At 33.3% G+C, this 25,000-nt stretch overlaps 1 protein-coding gene and 1 long non-coding RNA gene across 7 annotated transcripts in view; both read right to left on the bottom strand.

Annotated features, from left to right (window-relative positions):
* LOC127064218 (TOX high mobility group box family member 3-like) overlaps positions 1–25,000 on the bottom strand; it is a 203,256-nt gene that overhangs the window by 52,085 nt on the left and 126,171 nt on the right. The window contains exon 1 of one of the 6 annotated variants that reach the window (XM_050994940.1): positions 19,834–20,607. The exons of the other annotated variants lie outside the window; for them this stretch is intronic. The gene's annotated coding sequence lies outside the window, so the exon portion shown is untranslated. Of the gene's footprint in view, positions 1–19,833; positions 20,608–25,000 lie in introns of those variants that run through there. 6 annotated transcript variants of the gene reach the window in all.
* On the bottom strand, positions 11,747–13,510 carry LOC127064251 (uncharacterized). The gene is made up of 2 exons (XR_007781618.1): positions 12,518–13,510; positions 11,747–12,330 (listed from the first exon to the last, which is right to left on the bottom strand). It is a non-coding gene; the product is annotated as an uncharacterized LOC127064251 (long non-coding RNA).

Here is a 25,000-nt window from a genome sequence, read left to right as displayed (position 1 = left end):
AACGACAACAACAACAATGTAATAATAATAATGATACATTCCCGGATTCGAATATCGATTCATATCTTTATCTTTTTTTAATTAAAAAAAAAAAAAAAAAAAAAAAAAAAAGGGAAAAAAATAGAATGATTTTCTACTATCTTCTCTTTCTCTTTGTCTTTACTTTTTCCTAGAAATTATTCAACATTGCGATTAATAAATAATTTGCGATATTACCAGGAAATTCTTGAAAATTAATTAATTTATCATCGTCATCATCATCATCATCATTATCATCGCGGTATTATAACGACTTGGTCGAATATTGATCGAGTAACATATCCTTTTTTTTTTGTAACTACTTCATCATTTTTTTTCTGCTACCATCACTGTTATTAGTATGACGAATTTTTTCTTTTATATTTATGTGTATGCTTGCGTGTAATTCCACTATAAATACACACACACACACACACACACACACACACACACAATGCATATATTACGGAAACATATAATTATTGTTCATATATATTTAACACGTTTAACATTATTCTCATATCTATTAAATACGATCATATGTTATACCAAGATGTCTCTTAGTATCGTACAAATATTATGAAGATGTTATAAGCGATATGAAAAGTCGTTCGATTTTTTAGCCGAGCGATGTCCTGTCACGAGATGAATATATGGGGGGAAAAAAAGAAAAAGAAAAAAGAAGAAAGAAAGAAAGAAAGAAAGAAAGAAACAGAAAGAAATAAAAAAGAAAGAGAAAGAGAAAGAGAGAACCCTTATGTCCCGCATCATCATCCATGTCGTCATTCATTCTCGTCAACCTCATTATATCTATGTCTCCCCACCCGTCCCATCCCATCGTATCCCATTCCATCCTATCCCATCCCATCCCATCCCCAGTCTCTTTCTTTTTAATCTCATCGTCTGTCCTTCTTCAGTTAACGTCGTCATCCTTCTCTCTCATAACTTCTCCTTTTCTCATGATCGTTCATCCTCGTAATCATCGTAATCATCGTAATCATAATTGTAGTCATCGTTGTAATCAGTAGCAGGATAATAATTATTTTTCATTATTATTATTATTATTATTATTATTACCATTATCATCATCATCATCATCATCATCATCATCATCATCATCATCGTCGTCGTCGTTATATTTTATCATCCCCTCCTCTTTGTCCCTTTCGAAGCTCTTGTTGTTTCAGGAGCAAAGCCGATAATTATGAGTGAATTTCTTTTACAATAATACGTTAAGATGGTATGGTGATAGTGATGGTAGTGGTGGTGCTGATGATGCTGATGTTGATGCTGATGCTGATGCTGATGGCGATGGTGGTAATGTTTGAAAAGGGTACTCGCGTTCTACGTCTAACGAGTGTACAAAACCCGCTTTATCATCCCGTCGTATTACACCAGACAAGGTGGTGGTGCCCGTCTGTCGAGTCCACGTCACAAAACTTACATTCAACTTCTCTCTTTCTTCTTCTTCTTCTTCTTCTTCTTCTTCTTCTTCTTCTTCCTCTTCTTTTCCTGTCTTTCTCCTTCTCACTCTCTCTCTCTCTTTCTCTCTTCCTCTCTCTCTCTATCTATCTGTCTGTCTATCTATCTTTCTCTATCTCACTCTTTCTCATTCTCTACGATCGATCGAATAAGAAGAGATAGAGTGAGATAGAGATAGAAAGATAGGGAGATAGAGAGAGAGAGAGAGAGAGAGAGAGAGAGAGAGAGAGAGGCAATTTTATTTCGTGCACGACGGGACGTTAATCGATTATCGTTCCGCTCGTTTGCACGCCTCCATTCTCTCTCAGTGATAGAAAATTTAAATTCGATATCTAAGGTGGTTTAAACGATATAAAGTCGTACACATATTTTTTCCACGTGATTATAATTAAGAACGAAGTAGAAAAGAAAGAAATATGAATTATAGTAATAATGATAATAGTAATTATAATGATGATCATGACGATGATAATGATAATGATTTAATCTTTTCACTATCATTTTGTATTGATTTAAAAAAAAGAGAGAGAGAGAGAGAGAAAAAAAAGTTAATGCTTCGTGATCCAATTGTTTTTCTTTTTTCAAAAATAGAAATATATATAGAATAATATATTAAATAACGTTAAACTTATATAGAACGGGTAAAAAGTTTGTGTGCGAATTAAAAAAAAAAAAAATCAATTACTTTTTTCAAAACTTTCCAGGTCAATTTTTTTTTTGCTTTTTTATATCATAAAAACTATACGAGTTTAGGAACTTTTGATTTTGGTCCAGCATCGTATCATCGTACAATAATAACCATGTTAATTATAATAAGCAAAAAAAAAAAGAAGAAAAAAAGAAGTATATTTAGCGAGCAATTAATCGTCGAATATAAAATAACGATAATTAATTTTATGGAGAAAAGAAAGAAGAAAAAAAATGAAACGAAATAAAGAATTTAAAACGTCGGATGTAACGAGCGCGGGCGCGCACGTGTACGTGTATGTGCGCGTGTGTTAAATAATTCATTTGAAATTACAATAGATAAAACAATGGAAGAAAGATATATATTTTATCATTCTTTTTTTTTGTCCTTTATCTCTGTTTTTTTTTCCCTTTTTTTTTCCTTTTTCAAAAAGCAAAGTCATTAATCACGTCAAATATTTTTTTTTTCGTTTCTTTTTGTTCCTTCTTTTTTCTTTCTTTTTTACTTCTTTCTCAAATCTCTTTAGAGTCAAAAAGATAAAAGAGGAAAAAAGAAAGAAAAAGAAAATAAAAGAAAAGAAAAAAAATAAAAAGTATTGTCTCCCGTCGAGGTGGATCGTTTAATGACTTGTCGCATTCAAGTGGCGCGTACTAACACACTGAGAGGCTAATTTAAATATTTCGAGTATAAAAAACCTCGTGTTGTATACGTATTTCATATAAACGTAGAATGGCCGAAACGATCGCTGTCACGAACTGTACGACGCTAATGAACGCGTTAATGCCCAAGTGAAAACGAATCGCCATCCATCCCAGATCGGCCATTTTTACGCGTCGGGAGACTTCGCCAGACGATTCTACGTAATGTTCATTATTTCTCCTTTCTTCTCCTCTTACAGAAGATATTTTATCGAAGATTTTCCTCTTACGATTTTAGATCGTTTAATAAATTAATAAAAAAAAAAAAAAGAAGAAGAAGAAGAAGAGGAAAGAAAAAAATATTATCATTATCGAAAAGACTTGACAAAAGAGAATTATTGGTTTTTAATATCGGTTATGAATTTTTTTAAAGGGATAAACAAAAAATGAAAAATAAATAAATAAATAAATATATAAATAAAAAAGGATAGAGAAAATACGGATAGGGGCATACGAAGGGAATTTACGAAGATACAATGTAATTGAATAAAATGTTAAATATAAAATGAATAAAATCGAATGTGAAGCAGGGTGAATGATATTGATAAATTCCTTTTACTTCGAGAGCAGCACTATGTTATAGATCGTTCGTTGACGTTTAGACATATCCGAACGAAATTGAACGTTTAACATATATACATATACATATATACATGTATACATATATATACGTATATACATATGAATATATTCTATCTAGGGAACACTATGTTAGCAGTAACAGAAAACGAGAGACAAGCGACGCCGTTACGTCGACAGAGGAAGTGCCGTTGCTCGTTGGGCATGTATATTTCTCATTTCTCTTTCTCTCTCTCTCTCTCTCTTTCACATATCACATAGAGAATATATATATATATATATATATATATATATATATATATATATAGACACATACACATATATAATATCTTCTACGATACATTGACCCATTACGAATGACCGTACAACCTTCAAAGAAAAACTTCAAATAAAATGATAATAAAAAATAAATAAATAAAAAGAAAAAATAGAGATAAGGAAGACACGAAGAAATTGTTATTTCGATAAATAAAGGAAACGAACTAAAGAAAATATTTAAGAAAAAAAAGAGAGAAAGAGAAAGAGAAAGAAAATGGTAATGGCGAAGCTTGTGATTGAGCACGCGAGAGCACCACAGCTACCTTCTTCTCGGACAATGACACTACTATCATCCTTCTCGTCATCGTCGAGGAAGTCGTTTACGTTTCCCCCTTCGATATACACACAGGTGTGTGTATGTATGTATGTATGTATGTATGTATGTATGTATGTATGTATGTATGTATGTATGTATGTATGTATGTATGTATGTATGACTATATCTATATACATACCCCATGATTTTCTTCTACAAAAGGGAATACAAAGCGTATGGTAACCGACAATGTATAATAACAATAACAGACGCCTATAATCTTGACTTTGAACTCAAAAAAAGAAAAAAGAGAGAGAAGAGAAAAGAAGAAAGAAAATAAAAATAAAAAAAAATATAAAGAAGAAAATGTCAAATGCATTTTCGAGAAGAAGAAGCGTTTTCCACTAAAATTCTAGACGGTGAAACGTTTCGTGATCGATTTTTAAACACACACGGACACACGCTATATTCTGTATTTTCTTTATTTGTCAATTTTAAACCGATTTAATAAATTACGATTTATAGGATAAATTTTTATTATATTCTTATGTGACGTGTTTGTATTAAAATCTCGTAAAATTGTATTATTACGATTATAATTATCGTTATATACTATTCATTGGAAATTTTAATGTGATTAAGTAATAATTATGAAATAAAACGACGGTACCGATTATCGATATATTGGATAAAAGATGAGTAAATAAAAAAAGGATATATGAACGAATAATTCTTTTGGTTAAGTAAGAGGAGAAAAAAAAAAGAAAAAAAGGAAAGAAAAGGGAAAAGAAAAAATCAAAGATATACTAAGTTCGAAAAAAATTTCCTATAATTAATGACGAACGCTGTTAATTTCACAGAATTTACATATCAAAAAGGAATGAAAATTCCAGGATAAAAACTTATATACGTAAATTGAATTTGTCTCTTCCTTTTGTCGAGCGTTCTCTTTTTGTTATCTACATACCCACACAAACAAATCACGAATATAATCGCTAATAATTCACCTTCATTCTCGTCCTATACCTACTACTAGTAATAGTAATAGTAACAGTGTAGTAGTAGTAGTAGCTATAGTAACTAGTAGTAGTAATATCTTTGTGAAACAGTCTAGCGTAAGTTTCACGCTATTCAGGGCTGCTTAGCAAGGAAAGACAAAAATAGATTATGAAAAAATCAAAGAGAGAGAAAGAAAGAGAGAGAGAGAGAGAGAGAGAGAGAGAGAGGGGTGAAGTAAAAAGGGATGAAGAAGGAAAAGAAAAAAAAGAAAAAAAAGAAGGGAAAAAACGAAGAAAGAATTTTCCGGTAAATAAGTTAAAAAAGTAGAAGGAGGAAAAGAAGAAAAATGGTGTGGGTGTATATGTGTATGTATATATGTGTATGTACACATAATGTGATATCCCCATGGGTTCGACGATTACTCTTCTCTCGCAGGTAAAGAGAATAAGAGAGAAAGAGAGAAAGAAGAGAGAGAGAGAAGGAGAAGACATAGTCATTATTATACAAGTCCAGGTAGATATTACAAAAGGGGACATTGTACTTGAAAGAAGAAACACGCGAGACTCATGAAAAGCTCCTTAAATGCAATAAACTATCTTACACATTACACATATCTTTTTATGTACAAAGATACATACGTATGTATATATATGTATATATAATATATATATATAAACATACATACATTTATATATATGTATGTATGTATATATCTTTTCTCATCTTCCATTATGATCTCCTCGAAAAGTCACTAATTAATGTAACGTGCATTGAATAAAAAATGAGAAAGAGAGAGGATCGAGAGATCGAGAGAAAGAAAGGGGAGTCTAATCGACGCTTTTTCTAAAATAGCTCGAGCAACGAACTCTTGCATTCACGAAAATGCGTGTACATTCTACATCGAGAAAGAAAAGTACATACGTACAAGTGTTCGTTCGTTGTGTGCATGTGTGTATATATATATGTACGCACACGGGCGCGAGTGTGTTGTGTATGTATGTGTATGAGAGAGAAAGAGAGAGATAAAGGGAAAAAAAATAAAAAAGTACTTTTGCTCGGATTTTTTTTTTTTTAATCTCACGAACGTTTCTTCTCCCGTATCCCTTTCTCTTTGTTAATTGCAATTAAGATGTATAAACGTGTCGTTTCTTAAAGAGAGACAGAGATATACATATGTACGTATGTATATATCAAAGAAAGAAAAATTGAAAGACCAGTTGATGCAACAGAGATGCATACACGAATACTATTCAAACGCTAAAAACTCCACGTAATCGCCAATGAAATAAATATTAAAATGACAAAGAGAGGAAGAGAAAGAAATAATCGATATCTTGTAGTGATTGTTTCAAAGGGGGGAAAGAGAAAAAAAAAGCAAAACAAACAAAAAATAGAGAGAGAAGAAAACCAGAAGGAAGAAAAAAGAGGAAAAAATAAATGGAAGAAGTGAACTTCGAAGGGATCGAAAATTAATGATAAAAAGAAAAATACAAGCGTATTCTGTTACTGTTACTGTCGGATAGTGAATAAGTAAAGACAAGTATGCGAAAGCGGAACGTTAATAACGGAGCGTTTCGAAGAAAAAACTATAGAAAAAGAAAAAGAGATAGATAGATAGATAGATAGATAGATAGATAGATAGATAGATAGATAGATAGATAGAGAAAGAAAGAAAGAAAAAGAAAGAAGTAAACGGAACGAGGACAGACAAGCAAAGTCTTCGTGTTTCATTAAATGTAAAAGATCGCTGCCGTCTGTTTTCTCTCTCTCTCTCTTTCCACTCGATCCTTTCATCTACTCCATTTTCTCTTCTCTTCTCTTCTATCCACCTACACCCCCCACCATCCCTCTCTTCGTCCTTCCCCACGGTAGATTCCCAAGCTCCGATAGACATTTACATCGAGAGTGCTCTGTGTTGCTTCCCCGCCCCTGGCATTACATCTTAAACGGGCCTTTGTCGTCCGGCACTTCTTCGTTTCTCTTCTTCTTTTCTCTTTCACTATTTCTCTCTCTCTCTCTCTCTCTCTCTCTCTCTCTCTCTCTCTCTCTCTCTCTCTCTCTCTCTCTTCTCTATCTATCTCTATTTATCTCCATGTTATATTCTACTCTACTCCACTTTACTCTAACCCGTGGAAAGCTCTCGTATAACGTACGACTAAAATATTCTTTTAAAAAAAAAGAAAAAAAAAGATATTCTTATTCGTCTATCCATAGATATAATAAAAAAAAAAAAGAGAGAAAAGATATAGAATTTCGACGAATTTGCATTACTTTTTTTTCTCCTTTTTTTTCTTTTCTTTTCTTTTCTTTTTTTTTTTCCTTTATTGGATAGCGTGAAATTCAAATTTCAAACGTCCCGTTCTCCCGGTTTCTCTTTCTTTCTTTCTTTTTTTTTTTACTCGCTCAAGTATTCCGAATTAATTGAGACACGTGAAAATGTGAATCGTCTAATGAACTTACGATACAAATTTTACGAGGAACATCGACAAATTATAAAAGTTCCTTATCGGACGGCAAGAAATTTAAATATTTTTTATCATCCCCGTAGTTTTTCTTCTTTTCTCTCTCTCTCGAATATCCATTTATCTGAGACACATTGTATGCGAAAATGAAATCAATTGGGATGAATTGACTTTTTAACCCGTTAACCGAGCACGAAGAAGATTCGAGCTTGTCAGAAAAGATTTCGCGTATCTCCTTACAATATAAGTATAAATAAATCATAATGTTTCTCCCTTCAATTAAAATAACATTAACACGTATGGACGTCCCTGATACTGACACGTTCATAATTCTTCAATTCAACGATTGATTTATTAATATAAATTTTCCTTTCCACGTATTTACAAATCTACGTAATATCATTGTCAGTCAATCAAAATAAATCTCCTTCACGGACAAATATTACAAATAATAAATCGATTGAAAATCTTTCTCGAGTCTCTTATTAACGAGTTAATTTATTATTACCAATTCTATAATTTTTCACGTTATCAATGATACTTGCAAAGAAACTCGAGAAAGACAGAATAAATAACATTATATATATATATATTTTTTTATTTATAAATAGCATTTATATCTTTTTTTTTTCTAAGCGTAACAACCATGAACGCGCATAAATGTGTTCTTAATAATGAGAGAGAGAACATGATACAAGAATAGAAAGAAAAGAGAGAGAGAGAGAGAAAGAGAGAGAAGCTTGCCGGAACAGTGTACTCGCGAAGCATTATTTATGAAACTAATCACAGATGCTATCGCAAGAGACTGACTCACGTGATTAAGAACGCGCAAGTTGTTGCTTTGCATTAAAAATGCGTATATCCGTTACATTATTAATTACGTATACATGCCACCACCACCTCCTCCTCCTCCTCCTCCTCCTCCTCTTCCTCCACCATACTCCACCCCTCCCCATCATCACGACGATAAAACACCGATGTTATTAAACGTATCTGTATTTTTTCCCTCCTATCAGTGTTGCGAGATAATACAAAAGTTCCTTTATATTATTATTCCGTTTATGGTTAACGTGAAAAAGAAAATAATTATTATTATAATTATAATAATAATAATAATAATAATAATAATAATTATTATTATTATTATTATTATTATTATTATAGCAACAGTAATGATATATATATGAAAATAATTATGAAAGAAAGAGATAAAATACGATACGAACGGAGAATAATAATTTATTTTTAAATGTAAAAATGAAAAAAAGAAGATAAAAGAAAAAATACTCTCATCGTGATATCTATCGAATTAAAAAAAAAAAAAAAAGAAAGAAAAAAGAAAAGAAAAATGCGGTAATAAAAAATAAAATATGTAGGAGTATTAAATATATGGAGAAAGAAAAATAAAAGATATTGTACTATGATCAAAGTAAATGGAAAAAATAACAACTAATGATAACAATAATGATAACAATAACAATAACAATAACAATAACAATAATAATAATAATAATAATAATAATAATAATAATAAATGAAAAAAAAACAATACGGAAGGAGATATAATATAATTCATTTTTAAATATATAGAAAACATAATACCATTGTGACTTTTTGTATAAAAGGAATTAAAAATATAATTAAAAAAAGCAATAAAACGGAATGAAAATAAAAGAATTAAAAAGGTAGAATAATCGGAAATAAAAAGAAATAAATAAATAAAACTGTACAAAACATACAATACAACTGTAAAACTGTAATAAAAATATATATAAACCGATGTAAAAAAAAAATACGCTGAGATACTAATTCAGAAAGACGTCTCTCTCTCTCTCTCTCTCTCTCTCTCTCTCTCTCTCTCTCTCTCTCTCTCTCTCTCTCTCTCTCTCTCTCTCACACACTCTCTTCTTCAGAAAAAAAAAAGAAAGAGAAATAACGAGTTCGTAATGGGTCGAGAAAGCGTGTAACACGAAATAGACGTATAGTTGGTATGATATATGTATATCGAACCCAGAACAAGCTCAAAACGAGCCCAGAACGAGACCACAAAGAGGGAAGGATAGTAACAATGAGTTCCTTTCAAACGTCCATCCTTCCTCTCTCCCTTTTAGTCCTATAGGACACGACGACGACGACGACGACTACGACTGATGCAAGTATTTATCTCTCTCTTTCTCTCCCCCCCCCCCCCCTCTCTCTGTCCATCTGTCTTTCTCTTTCTCTTCGAGCGACTGGCCAAACGAACACAACGACGACGATGATGATGATGAGATGATGACGAGACACACATCGACCAATCGTACGAATCTCTAAAAGCTTTATACATAATATACCTACATACATCACAAGCATACATACATACGACATACATCAACATGCATACATATGTACATATATACGTACGTAAATCATACATGCAACATACATACACATATCATCATATGTCGTCATACATAATGCGAAACATACATAGGTATATATGAAGTTATAAATGCATATGTGTGTACGTACATATATGCTAAATACAATCTCGTCGCTGTAATTAAAATCTTTTGTCGTTGTCATCGTTAAAACGGATCACATCGATCGACTTAATATATCCTTCATTCGCGCGTGCGCGCGTGTTAGCGATTCTAGTTTGTGCTAATCGTTCATTGCATCTACACATATATCTTTCTACGGCAATATGTAGATGCACGATATAATTCTATGTACGCGCATATATTCATAATATATCGTACATACATACATATAACACACGCACACACAAACAATAAATACATATGCATATGTATACATCACAAATATAGGGTGGGACCGATAAAACGTCAAACCGGACAGAATTAATCGACGCGTCTAATTTCTCATTTCGAGAGTAGCATAAACGGCTCGTTTATAAACCCAATGACTTATGACGGACGACATAGTTCATGGAAACATTTGTGTTCGAGAGACAAGGAGAAAGAGCACGCGAGAGAGAGAGAGAGAGAGAGAGAGAGAGAGAGACTCCTCTCTCTCTCTCATTCTCTCTCTCTGTCTATGCGTATACATATATACACGAGCTATTAATTAATCGTGACTTAATTATGGCTGGCAGGACTCTCCGTTGAATTACCGACGCAAGCATACGTATAATGTACGTGTGATATAGATACGTATTACATGTGTGAGTAATGAACATACACATGCATCACTACACTACTACCAAAGATATAAACGCTCATATACAAAGGGCATACATAATAGTAATGCCATTCTCTCTCTCTCTCTCTCTCTCTCTCTCTCTCTCTCTCTCTCTCTCTCTCTCTCTCTCTCTCTCTCTCTTTCTCTTCTTTCTTTCTCTTTCGTTACGTACAGCCTAACATAAGATTGCAGCATACACGCGTGGTGAGGACTCTGTGTAAAAATCTTCTTAGGAGAGCTATCAAAGAAAATGTTATTCTCTCGTACAAAAGAGAAATAACGACGAACGGAACACAAAAGAAGGCCTGTCTCTCGACCGGCTATATATATATATATATATATAATGTGTGGGTATGTGTGTGTTTCGCGTTCAAAAGATACGTCACACACATCACACATAAGCAGAAAAAATATGACATGCATGAAAAACTCGTGTGTATGTATTCATAATCGAAATAATAACGATCGTTTACGCATGTTCTCTGTAGTCGTTTCAACAAAATTATACATAAATATACAAAATCTCTCAACGAAATGTGTCCACCATATTATTATGAAATTTAGTATTCTTTTTTTTTTTTTTTTTTCGTAAAAGTCTAGTGATTTTTATGTCGACGTGACATCGAACAAAGACTATTTTATGTTCCACTTTATGTATATCGATCGGAGATATATACATATTTCCAACACTTCATAAAATAAATTCTTTTTTTCCCCACCTTTTTTTTTTTTTTCTTAAGTTTCTAGTTAGAAACTTTGAAACATACTGAAACGTACTTTTTTTCTCGAAAGCTATGGATTAAAAAAAAAAAAAAAGAAAAGAAAAGAAACGCGTTGTAAAAAGGATTAAGTCTTTTTTTCTTCATAAACTGAATACATTATTAGATATTGCTATATGCACATCATAAATGTACACGTTCGTTTTTTCTTTTACTCGCATGAAAATGACTGATCCTTTTTCTTTTGAATAAAAAATAACGATAAAAGAAAAGCAGAAAAATGAAAAGAAAAAAAGAAGAAAGAAAGAAAGAAAGAAAGAAAATGGAAAGAAAAGAAAAGAAAAGAAAAGAAAAAAGCAAAATTTATTTACCACGCAAAGATTTACTACAATGTTATTTCCCTGTCGTTTTACAACTTTTTATATTTGAAAACTTTTCTCTTTGATATAAATCCATTATCCATCTTTCTCGAATGCTCGAGGGTACTTCAAAAATAAGAGCAACGACAACGACAACAGCAACAACAACAACACAATACAATAACAGCAAAAAAATTGCAATAACAATAATACTTGGAATAGTAACAATAACAATAAAAAATAATAATAATAATAATAATAGTAATAATAATAATAATAATAAACGATAATAAAACAACGAAATGAGAAAATCTTTTTAACGATTCAAGAAAAATTCCTTTTCTTCTACAATTTACTGAAAGTAATAATGATTTCTTCTTCTTCTTCTTATTATTATTATTATTTTTCTTTTCTCCTCCTACTCATACTCCTCCTCTTTTTTCTTCTTTTTTCTTTTTTTTTTTTTTCATCGTAGTTTTATAAATGAAAGCCTCAACGGAGATGAAATTCATTTTCCCTCGAAGAAAAATCACTCGGTGGATAACGATCGATGGACAGATGTTAACTACCTGAGTAGAGAAGAAGAAGGTCTACTATGATGTTTTATGTTTATACATATACATATACATATACATATACATATACATATACATATACATATACATATACATATATGTATATATATGGATATGTGTTTAGTAAGATCAAGAAGGATAGGACAAGAAAGCCCAAACTTAAAGGGTCTAATAGCTATACCTGCTGTTGTTAGAGGATACTAAAAACATCATTGTGGAGATTCCATCTCCCCCTCTCCTCTCCTCTCCTCCCCTACCCACCTCACCCTACTTCTTCTTTTCCTTTTTTTTCTTTTTTTTTCTTCCTTTTTCTATTCACTTGAAAAACATTTTTCTCTTTTCGTTCTTCTCTTCTATTTTCAAAGAATCTACGTGATATTTCTTTTATTTCATATCAACGTTATATCTAAAATATTCCATTATTGGATTTAACAGATATAGAAATACGTAATAAAATTGATATCATTTTTTAATAATAATAATAATAATAATAATAATAATAATAATATAACGGAGTAACGCTGAATATTATTGACCGCATGTTATTGCAAAAGAATCTCAATATTGCATTCATACGATATATAACGAAATTAATATTATTTAATTTAGTATTTTCGTATGAAAATAACTTCATGATATCGATCGCACGCTAAATGCTACCCTGAAAGAAACGAGAGAGAGACAAAAAAAGAAAATGAATAATATAGCTATTAAAAGTATCTTATTTGGAACCTTTTCGATCTCGAATATACCTTAATAATAATATTTTCCCTGTATAATGTTACCAAAAAAAAGTTACCTCAATTAAAATACCTAAAACATAGCACAAAAAAAGAATTAATAATTATTATACCACTCACTGCTCCATCTTCTTTCCACTTTCTTATTTTTAACTGTTGGATAATGTAATATCTCAATTTTTTATTTGATTCCCAATTATATCAGAAGCCATTTGAATATACAATAAATTAATTTTATACATATTATATATATATATATCAGATTTTATTGTTATTAAACTTAACAAACAAGTTTTCTTTTTCTTAATTAAAAATTAAGAATTGTGTATTAAAAATATCTTTAACATCAATAACGTTTGCTAATGTCGCTAACGAAATCAATGAAGGATACCAACGAATCAAGACTAGTTTCTAAGTCCAATTATATATATATATATATATATATATATATATCTTTGAAACTTTATTATTATTAAACTTAATAAAACAGTTTTCTTTCACCCAATTAAAAATAAATAATTCTGAATTAAAAATACCTAACATTAATAACGCTTGCTAATGTCGCTAATGAAGTCAACGAAGAATACGAACGAATCAGGACTAGTTTCTAAGTCCAATTACACACACACATAGATCCTATCTATGTACGTATATACATATGAATGTATCAGTTATGTGCGCGCGCACAAACATGACGAAGCGATTCGTACAACGGAAAATGATGAGGTCGAGAAGGTGGGGAGAGAGAGGGGGGGAGAGAGAGGGGAGAGAGAGAGGGGAGAGAGAGGGAGGGGTTGGAAGGGGTAGGAGAGAGAAAAGAGGGGAAGGAGGGGAAAGAGGAGAAACTCGTTCTTGAGTTTTAATTCACTAGAGACCTACGGTCTATCCGACTTTATTGTGTGAGAAATAATATATTAGATTGTTAGTACAGCGAAGGGATAAGATTATATATAATAGAAAGAAGAGAAGGGAGGAGAGAAGAGTATTCATTTAAGAAGAAAGAAAGAAAAAAAAAAAACTTCCGCTTGCCTTGGCTCTCGATCGTAATGATAAAAATGTGTTGAGAGGATTTCATGCTTCGATGAGAATTTTAGGGGAGGCTTTTGGGAGGAGGGTAGCCGACGGGCTTATAAAAAAGAAACAAAATCTGCGTCTCTTAGAATCAAATGAAAAACTACCCTTTTGATGCACGGTTTCGTTCTTTTTATTATTGTTCCGTTGCAAATTAGTTAAATGCAATTATTATATTGCTTTTTTTTTAAGTAAGTACAAAAATGTGCGTATGATTTTGAAAAAGAAAAAGGGAAAAAAGAAAGGAAATCACATGAATGTTTGCAAATTTGACGGAGATATTTGTTATTGCAAAGGAAAAAAAAAAAGAAAAGAAAAGAAATAGAGAAATTGTTAATCGGATCAAAAGTTCCAAAGTGATTTTAAAGATCAATTAGTAATTATTGTGAAAGTAGAAGGCGCGGCTTAGATAGGAACATTTGTTATTATCTGAAATGAAAAGAAAAATAAGATTGGCCTGAAAAGTCTCGACAAAGAAGAAGTAATCGATTTTTTCTTCTCTCTTTCTTTTCTATTCAATAAATCTTCCTACGAACCTTGCACCCGTCTTATATTTATTGCTAACTAAATATAAAGAAGATAAGTATTTAAAAAAATATATATATATATTTATAATAAACAAATAAATAAGAAGAAAAAAGGAAAATAATAAAAATCGTGCGGATCGAGCTGACAAGTGTTCATTCGAAAAAAAAAAGAAAAGAGAAGAGAAAAAATGAAAAAAAAAATGAAAAAAAAAATGAAAAAAAAAATGAAAGAGAAGAAGAACAAAATATTAGCCAATCAAGGAAATATTTCGAATAAAGGAAAGAACGACGTTGAACGTAGGTAACTCGCGAGATACACACTAGTTTTAAACAAATCCTATGGCGTGTTTTATTAATCGCGGAGGCTTCGTAACGAGTTAACGTGGGAGCGACGGCTGCGAGAAAGCAGTCGAGCAGCTCGATTCTCATTCCAGATAGGAGCCAGACAATCGGTTTTGTTGTTTCGAGCTGCCCTCGGACAGGCCACACTACACCACTCACACATAGATATTACACCCTCTCATCTACAGACACATACATATTACATATATACGTACATACATGCATACATAGACAGATAGATGGATATATATGTATAGAACGGTCACGTATATCGCGTCACCGTAGTACCCTGTGTACCATCATCGTTTTCAACCTGTCCAGAATAGCCAGAATTATCGTCGACGACTTTATTACGGTTAAAAAGTCCTATCTACATTTCGACGCGTTTTCTCATCGATCGATCGATCCATCGATATTCGATAAAAAGAGAAAAAAGAGAGAGAGAGAGAGAGAGAGAGAGAAATTATAAATCAAGAAGAAAGAGTTTAAATTGTCCCTATCAATTACAATGATTCTAATTTAGAATCAACAATAACGATCATAGTAATGCTCGACGATTAGCAGATTGCTCTAAATTATATATATATATATATATATATATATATATATATATATATGTATAATTTGAAAGAGAGAAGAAGAGACGAATTAAGAGGAAGAATAAGGAGTTTAAATTATATCAATTAATTACAATGATTCATTTTTCAATCGACGATAACGATGATAATTGCAGCTGATAATTATAAAAGTGTTCCGAGTAAGTTATTATACATTTATCAATTTTATTCTATTAGTTCTTTTTTTTCTCCGGGGTTTCCAACTATTTTACGAGTTATTTTTTTATCGAGACGAGTATAGGAAAAAGTAAGTTAACACACACACACACACACACACACACACACACACACACACACACACACACACATACACACACACATTTTTTAAATGATTCATTCTACGTAATTTAAATATGAGAATAGAGTGAGACGAAAGAAGAAAAAGCGCAAGCGTAAAATTTGTGTAAAATTTTTGACTCGAATAAACATTCGTAATTAAAAACTCGTCCAATTTAATCCAAGAGAATCGTCTGAAGCGAAAAAAAAAGAAATAAATATAGAAAAAGATATGGTAAAAAAACGAAACGAAAACGAAAACGAAAACGAAAAAAAAAAGAAAAAGAAAAGAATTAAATGAAATACGAAGAGAAAGAAAATGGCGGAAGACGTGTCTCCCTTCCGCAGCTTCTTCTCTCGTTTAAGCTGTTAAGCCAGAAGAATAGACAGAGACAGAAAGAGAGAAAGAGAGGAGATGAAGGAACGGACGTTTGTAGAAAAAGAAAAAGGAAGAAAAAAAAAGAAAGAAAAAAAAAACAACTATATTCGAGCGTTATTTCGAGTGCCATGGAAAGAATTATGGTATTTCTTGTAGGAAAAAGTATTTCTTTTTTTTTAACAAAGAATAAGAAGAAGAAGAAGAAGAAGAATAAGAAGAAGAGATGGTTAGGGGAATAAGAATCGCTTTCTTTTATCGTGGTGAACGTGATCTTCTTTTTCTTATTCTTGTTCTTCTTCTTCTTCCTACTCTTCTTCTTCGTTCTACAAGCCGCAACGATGAAACCGCAAAACGCTCGTTTCCCAGAGAATTCGAAACTCCCCTCGTTTGGTTCTCGTTATACACAGGAGAAGGTATATAAGGTAGTAACATAACGTCTACCTAATTGGTATCCTCGTTCTGGATTACTTGCACGATGGAAATCGCTATCGTCTGTTTCTCTTCTCGTCCCTTATCCTCTCACTCCCCTCTCTATGTATCTATCTATCTATTTATCTATCTATCCATCCATCCATCCATCCATACATCCATTTATCTATCTATCTATCTATCTATCTATCTATCTATCCTTGAGTATCTTATTTATTTCGTAATAAATAATTTAAGCGATATATATCGATCGTCTGAATATCTTTTTATCTATCTATTGCTCTCTCTCTTTTTCTCTCATCAAATAAAAAAGTTCTATCTATCTTTTCGATCGGATTAGCCGATAATTATGAGAGTGTTTCAAGTCATTAGTTATATTTAGAAAAAAAAAAAACATTCTCTCTCTCTCTCTCTCTCTCTCTCTCTCTCTCTCTCTCTCTCTCTCTCTCTCTCTCTCTCTCTCTTACACGCATGCACGTTATTTTCTTTAAAAATTTTCTAATCGTATTAAGAGAATTATTTCTTAATAATAATAAGATAATTCCTATTTACTTTAATTTACTTGTTTTTTCTTTCTTTCTTTATTAATCTCTTCAAAAATCTATAAAAAAAAAAAAAAGAGAGAAAAATAAAATGAAAAATACTACTTATCGTATAGCAATTTTCATAATTACTGGCTCGAATCTCGCTTTTATATATATATATATATCTGCGTATGTATGCATAAAAAAAAATAACGTATGTTTCTTTTGTTCGAGGACCCGCAATGTCACTTTTGTCGACTAACTTGAACGTAGAAAAATAACAAGATGTCGGAAATCAATTATCGAGTTGATATTATCGACGAAACGCTAAATATATACTATTTATATATATATATATCCGTGTATGTATATATATATATATACACACACATGGATAGAAACAGATAAAGTCGTCGAGGTCGCGACTTACAATTGGAAAAACTAATAACAAGTTTACGTACGATACGATACGAAATACAAAAGAACGCAATGAAACAGAACGTTAGAAAAAAGATGGTTGTGTTGAACTCTTAATACGAACAACTTTCGTAACAAATATTTAACAAGTAAAAATAACGTAACCAAAAAGAAAGAGAAAGAGAAAGAGAAAAAAAATGAAATGAAAGAAGAGAATTAGTTACACATATATATACGTAAAATACGTGTTTCGTTACGTCTGGGGTGCGTTGCTCGCATTGGGCTGTGTTCTTTCTGTTCCGTTGTGTTATGTTGTGTTGTGTTCTCTTTTGTTGTATACTACGTAAGACGCTCTGCTCTCTGTGTTCCCCTTATACGAACTTCTCGAATTGCAAAGTCATTCGAATAAATACGAAGAATTCCGATTAACTCTCGGCCGGTAAAACGAAACACGTTGTTGTGTATTGTAGTAGACAATAAGAGAGAAAGAGAGAGAAAGAGAGAGAGAGAGAGAAAAAGAGAGAAAGAGAATGAAAAAGAGAGAAGAAAAAGAAGAGAGAGAAAGAGAGAGAGAGAGAGAGAGAGAGAGGTGGGAGGTAGTAGTCCAGCAATGGTGTGTTGGTTTGGTATGGTATGGTGGTGGAGGTGGTGGTGGTGGTGGTTGTGGTGGTGGAAGGGATGGGATGGAATAAGAGGGGGAGGGAAAGGGCTCGTTTACGACGGTACACCGTAATTCGTTTGAACGTTTATATAGTCGACAATAAACATCATCGTCAGCTTTCTAATACCTCGACGAATGCTTCTTGTCGTGTCGTAGGCTATTTCGACGAAGGTAACGCGATTAAATGTGTTACGAGAAACAAGAGGAAATGGATTTGTAATTCAATTTTAATGACGAACGAACGAACGAACGAACGAACGAAACGAACGTATGTACATATGTATGTATGTATGTGTATATATGAATGTATGTATGATATATATATGTACGAACGACAATGAACTACGTACAATGGAAAATCTCGTACGCATATGTATATTCTCGTAGTTGATATTTCTAATTGAATGATTAAAAAAAAAAAAAAGACAAAAATATCAGTATTATACGCGCATACGTACGTACATATTTTGGCGTTGATATTTACGATGATTGAACGATTAAAAAGAGAAAAAGAAATATATATGTATAAAAAAAGAAAGAAAAAGAAATAGAAATTAAAAAAGATGAGAAATATTAATTAATTCGAGATACAATTACTCGTGGATACGACTCGTGATGACGGTAATATAATGTAAAAGGAACATTTCCCGTATGATAGATAATTTCATTAATTTTCGAAAGAATCTCGTTTAGAAACATTTTTCTTTTCTTTTCTAATTTCTTGTTGTTCGGAATCTCTAACTCGATGATATTTCTATCGTTCACATTGTCCCCAATTTTTTTTATTTCCATTCTTTTCTTTTGGATTTTACACGTATCTCTCTCTCTCTCTCTCTCTCTCTCTCTCTCTCTCTGTCTCTGTCTCGGTAAGTTACATCGATGCTCGAAAGATGGCGCCACGGATGACGAGGCAAGATGGCAAATCACTGTGTGTTACATAGTCGAACGAGAGAGAAAAGTTGAGATAGAGAGAGACAGATATATAGAAAGAGATAAAGAAAAAGAAAGAAAGAACGAACGCACAGACGTTGTATTAAAAGAATTAATTACAAAATGAACTTTGTTTCTTCTGTTAACACTCTTGATACTGGACCGTGATCACTATCATCGTGATCATTACTAACGTTATCTTCACTTCTATCACTCACTAATACACCATCCTATCTACCGGCATCACACAATATCACTACACTAACACTGTTCTGTTCTCTCTCTCTCTCTCTCTCTCTAATTATTCCCACGAGTTTACACTAACGCACGGTATCATACCTACGAGTTCGCCAGATGAGGATATATTATAACGTCACTGTTCCCGTCAAAGAACAAAAAAAGAAAAAAAAAATGGAAAATAAAATAAAAAAAAAATCGTTTCGACGAAAAAAATTTTTTTTTTTATTAACCAACCACCGTCACATGGATTCAACCGTTTCTCGTGCGAATAAAAACTTTTGTAACATTTTCGTTTGACGAAATATAATAATGTAAAAAAAAAAAAAAAAGAAAAAAGAACTTACCGGTGTGGAGAGGCAACTCGACGAAACGAAATCCAGTTTATCGGGAGAGCACGTGCCTCCTTCCGGTGCACTTACCGCGTCCAAACGAACAAACGAGCAAGAAGACGACGAAAACGACAAAACACTATTTAGTTCAGCTTTCCTTCGCTTTCGTCGAGGAAAGACGAAATAATCTCTAATCGTATGTTAGAGATAGAAACGGGCACTACTATTCCCGTACGAAAGAAGAAAAGAAAGAGAGACACGCGTCTCATTCGATGCTTCGTAATTTCTTTCTTCTCGTTTAATCCTGTTATAATCCGTTATGATCGAGATTTCGATTATTCGACACGTAATTCTCCTCGCACTTTTATATTTCTGCCGTACTCACGAATCACTCGAGATATGTTAATAATAATAATGAAAATAATAGCAATAATGATAATAATAATAACGATACTAATATTAATTTTAATAATTGTAATAATTATGATAGCAGTAATAATAATAATAATAATAATAATAATAATAATAATAAAAGTCACACGAATTATACGAATATAGATTACGATATAATAATGCCGAAACTATTTTCACAATATCGTACTGTCACTGTTCGTTAGCGAAAAAAAAATGTACGACCGTCAACGAATAAATGAGATATATTGTATCGCTGATGGATCAAGTAGAAGAGGTTAGGACGACACGTTCGAGTTCGAGGTTAGTCGCGAATGCGATAACTCAAAAGATACGCACGATACTCACGACGTCCGGCGCGAGAATGAGCGGAGGAGCGCTGACTGGCGGTTGTCGCCGGTGGTGGGGATGGCGGCGCGCGCTGTTGCCTAGGCATGGTGGGGGAAGCCGACAGCGCCACTGTTAACTCGTACGAGAAGGGAGTGGGGAGAGAGAGGGGAAGGGTCCGCGGAGTGTCTTAAGAGTGGGGGGAAACGCGACTGGCGTTAGGGAAGGGATAGAGCATTCAGTGCCGTAACAAAAGGCTTTGTATCCATGTCCGAATTTTCTTTTTCTTCACTTTTCTTTTCATCGTTGTATCGACGTAACAACGATTCTTTCGTACAGATACTTTTCTTCTTTCTAATATTTCTTAGCGCGTAGTTACGCGTAACGTTGTAATAGAAAATTAGACGCAAAGAGTTTTCTTTGCCATTTAATTTGTTTTACACGCATATATATATACATACGCGTCTGTGTCTGTATCTGTGTGTGTGTGTGTGTGTACGCAAGTATTTTTACTCAATGCTAATTGATTTAATAAGCACGGAAGGTGCAATCTTGTTATCTAATTTGTTCACATAGCGTTTCGACTTCCTTTCTTCGTAGGATAAAGAGATCGTTTATCGTCGTATATAGGTAAATATAAATATAAGTACGTAAGTAAATAGCTACGTTAGTAGGTAAGTAGATATATATATGTATATATGTATACATATATACGTATAACATACATACGTATAAGTACGTCTTAAAATTCGTAATTCATAAACAGAGTAAAGAAAAGGTTAACGCACCGATAACGAGGGAAAGCCACTAGGTTTTGTCGTTGGATGCAACGTGTGAGATCGGAAGGAATACTCGAGGGACCAGAAGAGACCACCGGCCGGCCAGTTAACAGCCAACCAACCAGTCAGCCATCCAGTCAGCTAGCCAGTTCAGTAAGCCAGTCAGCCAGCCAGCCAGCCAGCGTGTCTCTCGTCTTTTTCACGTGTTCGAGGTGTTATCAAAGGATTTGAAATAAAAGAAAAAAAAAAAAAAAAAAAAAAGGAAGAAAAGAAAAAAATCGTTCTTCACAGTGAAAGCAAACAAACGCGTGTGATGATGACAATGACGACAACGATGACGACGATGATGACGATGACGATGACGATGATGATGGCAAAGAAGAAGAAGAAGAAGAATGCGAGAAGAAAAAATAATACATTTAGGCACCGTTTCAAACGGGACAACGGCGATTGAAACGGACGATTCAAAGAAAATCATGCATGTTTCGTTCGTTTAATCGGACTAAAACGAAATAACCTAACGAATATAAACGGAGGAAATGAAAAGAGGAAGAAGAAGAGAAGGAAGAGGAAGAAGAATAAGAAATTGAAGGAAATACGTTAGTACGGCCACGCTCGGCGACGCTTTACGAGATCCCAGAGCGATAACATTAAATATGGCCCCGTTTATTTATCACTCAAGAGTCCAGTTTGTTTTAGAAATACTCGGGATTGCGTGTATACATATAATGCCTACATCTGTTGGCCCAGATAAGGAGAGGTGGGAATGTGAAGGAGAGGAAAGAGGAAAGGGAGAGGTAATAGAGAAAGAGAGAGAAAGAGTGGGGAGACAAACTAACGAGAAAAGAGAGAGAGAGAGAGAGAGGAGGAGAGGGAGAAAAAAGAGAGTCATGGATGGAGGGAGAGATTAGTCATGTTTCATTATTAATACCACGCTTGCTTGAACGTCGTTCGAGCAAGGTTTATCTTGTATATGCGATACGATTTTTAAAGGCTATAGAGATATCATAAACCTTTCAGTTTCTTTCTCTCTTTCTCTCTTTTTTTCTCTCTTTCTTTCTCTCTATCCATGTATCTATCTATCTATCTATCTATCTATCTATCTTTGTTCTCTTTCTTTAAAAATTTCTCAAGGATACGAAATATAAAATGTTTTAGAAAATCTCTTAATTCTCTCTCTCTCTCTCTTTCTCTCTATCTCACTTTTTCACGATCTTTTTTTCAGATCTTTTTCTCTCTCCCTCGAAATATAAAAACGATATCGGATCAGAGCGAAAGAGAAAAAAAAGGAACGAACAAGGAATAAAAAGAATTATAAAGGAACGAAAAAATATGAAAAGAAAGAAAAAGAAACAGAAATTTTCCGCAAAGAACCGAGAAACTTTTATTAACATCGGACGAAGACACAAGTTGGCCTTCGCGAACGAGCTTTAGCAATGTTATGTGCAGCGCATGCACTAACACACGAACCGTCCCTCCTCCCTCCTCCCTCCTTCCATCGTACCCCCCTTCCCTCCATTCTACCTCTTCCACCACCTCCTCCTCCTCCTCCTCCTCCTCCTTTTCCTCTTCCTCCTCCTCCTCCTCCTCCTCCTCCTCCTCCTTCCTCCTCTACCCCCTCTCCTCCTTCTCGGATATTGTAGAAAAGTAGGACAACGCGGTGCGGGGTATGAGGGTGGTTGGCATAAGGTTCATAAAGAGCCGTTACCTTTCTGTGAAAGGTGCCTTTAATTTCAGAGGCATTCCAATTGCACTTATGTATATTGAAAGAACCAGCCGGAGTTGCAACGAAGCGGGAAAGATAACGGAGATTATGCGCTCCCTCCTCTACGACAATGTATACTATCTATAATAGATACACACACACACACATATATATGAATATATATGCATGTATATATGTATATATGTATGTATGTATGTATGTATGTATGTATATATGTATGTATGCATAAGAAAAAGAGAGAGAAAGAGAGCTATATATATGCATTTATATGTACATGAACATTCATACTTACAAACTTACATACATATAAATACACAAGTAAAAACATTTCATACGAACACGTTAAAATGCATAGATAGTATTTCTCTATTGTCCTAAAGACTAACTGAAATATTTATTTGTGTCTAATCCTAACGGTAAAGAGATCGGATTGAACCTCAGTGGGATTCGACAAACCGAAAATACGGATAGAAACAAAGAGGGAGGGAGGGAGGGAGGTTGGGAAGGAGAGAAATAGAGAAAGACAGAGAGACAGGTAAATTGAGAGTATTCGCGTATAATCGCGATCGAGGATAGTTTATGTCGCGTTATTCGGTGTTTCGGAGCAAGCCACTTTGCATATTATGCGAATACCAAAGCGAAAGATACCTATTGGTTATTGGCGGCTGTTCAATACCTATCGCTTGACCATTGAAAGCATATCGTTAACAGTTTATGTATCGATGTAATCTCATTCATGTGTAATATCCACTAAACTCTCTCTCTTCTTTCTTCTTCTTTCTCCGACTCTCTCTCTCTCTCTCTCTCTCTCTCTCTCTCTCCTTCTCCCTCTCTGTCTGTCCGTCTATCTATCTGTCTCTCTCTCTCTCTTTCTGACTTTGATACCAAAATACTTCCTTCTCCCCTCATACCCCTTCCCTCCTTTTTTCTCTCCTTTATTTCGAAACTCAAGAATTTAGAACACGTTTTGATCGATCGAAAAAGAAAAATATATTAAAAAAAATAAATAAAAAGAAATGAAAAAAATTGACTAATTAAATTACAAAAACAAAAATAGAACAAAAATAATAATAATAAAAAAGAAAGAGAGAGAGAGAGAGAGAAATACAATTTCAGTAACCGATTCTTAATACCATACGTATGTGTGTATATATATATATATATAGTAACTATTTCATAAAACGAACTCGAACAGTTAAGTTAAGCGCTAGGAATGAAATGAAATAGCGCTATACATACGCTAGTAGAGAAAGCGAGCGAGACCGTATGGAAAGTGAACTCTCTTGTGAGGCACGCGCGAAGAGAGAAGTAGTGGCGTAACGTTTAACGATCGGCCCCCTTTAAAAGCCCCTTTATTATCGATCACTTTCGTCGTGTTCTTCAACAGTGGGACAACACACTCTTGCAGAGATTCCGCCGATCGAATCTTTCCCTTGCTCTTTTTTTTTCTTCTTTTTAATTCTTTTCTCTTCATAATTTTTTGTTCTTTTTTCTTTTTTTTATATCTTTTTTTAATTCTTTCTTTTCTCTCTCTTTTTTCTCCCAATTTTTTTTCTTCTTCTTCTTCTACTTCTTCGTCTTCATCTCGTTAAGTTTATCAAGACGAACGGTAAAGCATATGGTTGGGCAATAGTAAGCATACGTGATGTCGAAATTTTTCAATGGCGGACGAACCAAAAAAAAAAAAAAGAAAAAAAAAACCGTCGCCGAGTTCGATTTTAAAAATCGATGAATCCTTCCAAATTAATATTTCATTTTCGAAGTGTATATATGCTTTTCATTTTTCTTCTTCTTTTTTTTTTTTTTCTTTTCTTTTCTTTCTCTCGTCAAAAATTTTCCCAGGCTACTAGTTTTACATTCTGAATGGGGGAAGGGGAAACGGGAAGAAAAAAAGAAAAAAAAAGAGAGAGAGAGAGAATATGGAAAAAGAAAAAAAGAA

The sequence above is a fragment of the Vespula vulgaris genome, chromosome 5, assembly GCF_905475345.1.
Source record: "Vespula vulgaris chromosome 5, iyVesVulg1.1, whole genome shotgun sequence".
Taxonomy (NCBI): Eukaryota; Metazoa; Arthropoda; class Insecta; order Hymenoptera; family Vespidae; genus Vespula; species Vespula vulgaris.
Note: the sequence above shows the minus strand (reverse complement) of the source record. Positions and strands in the feature narration are given on the sequence as shown.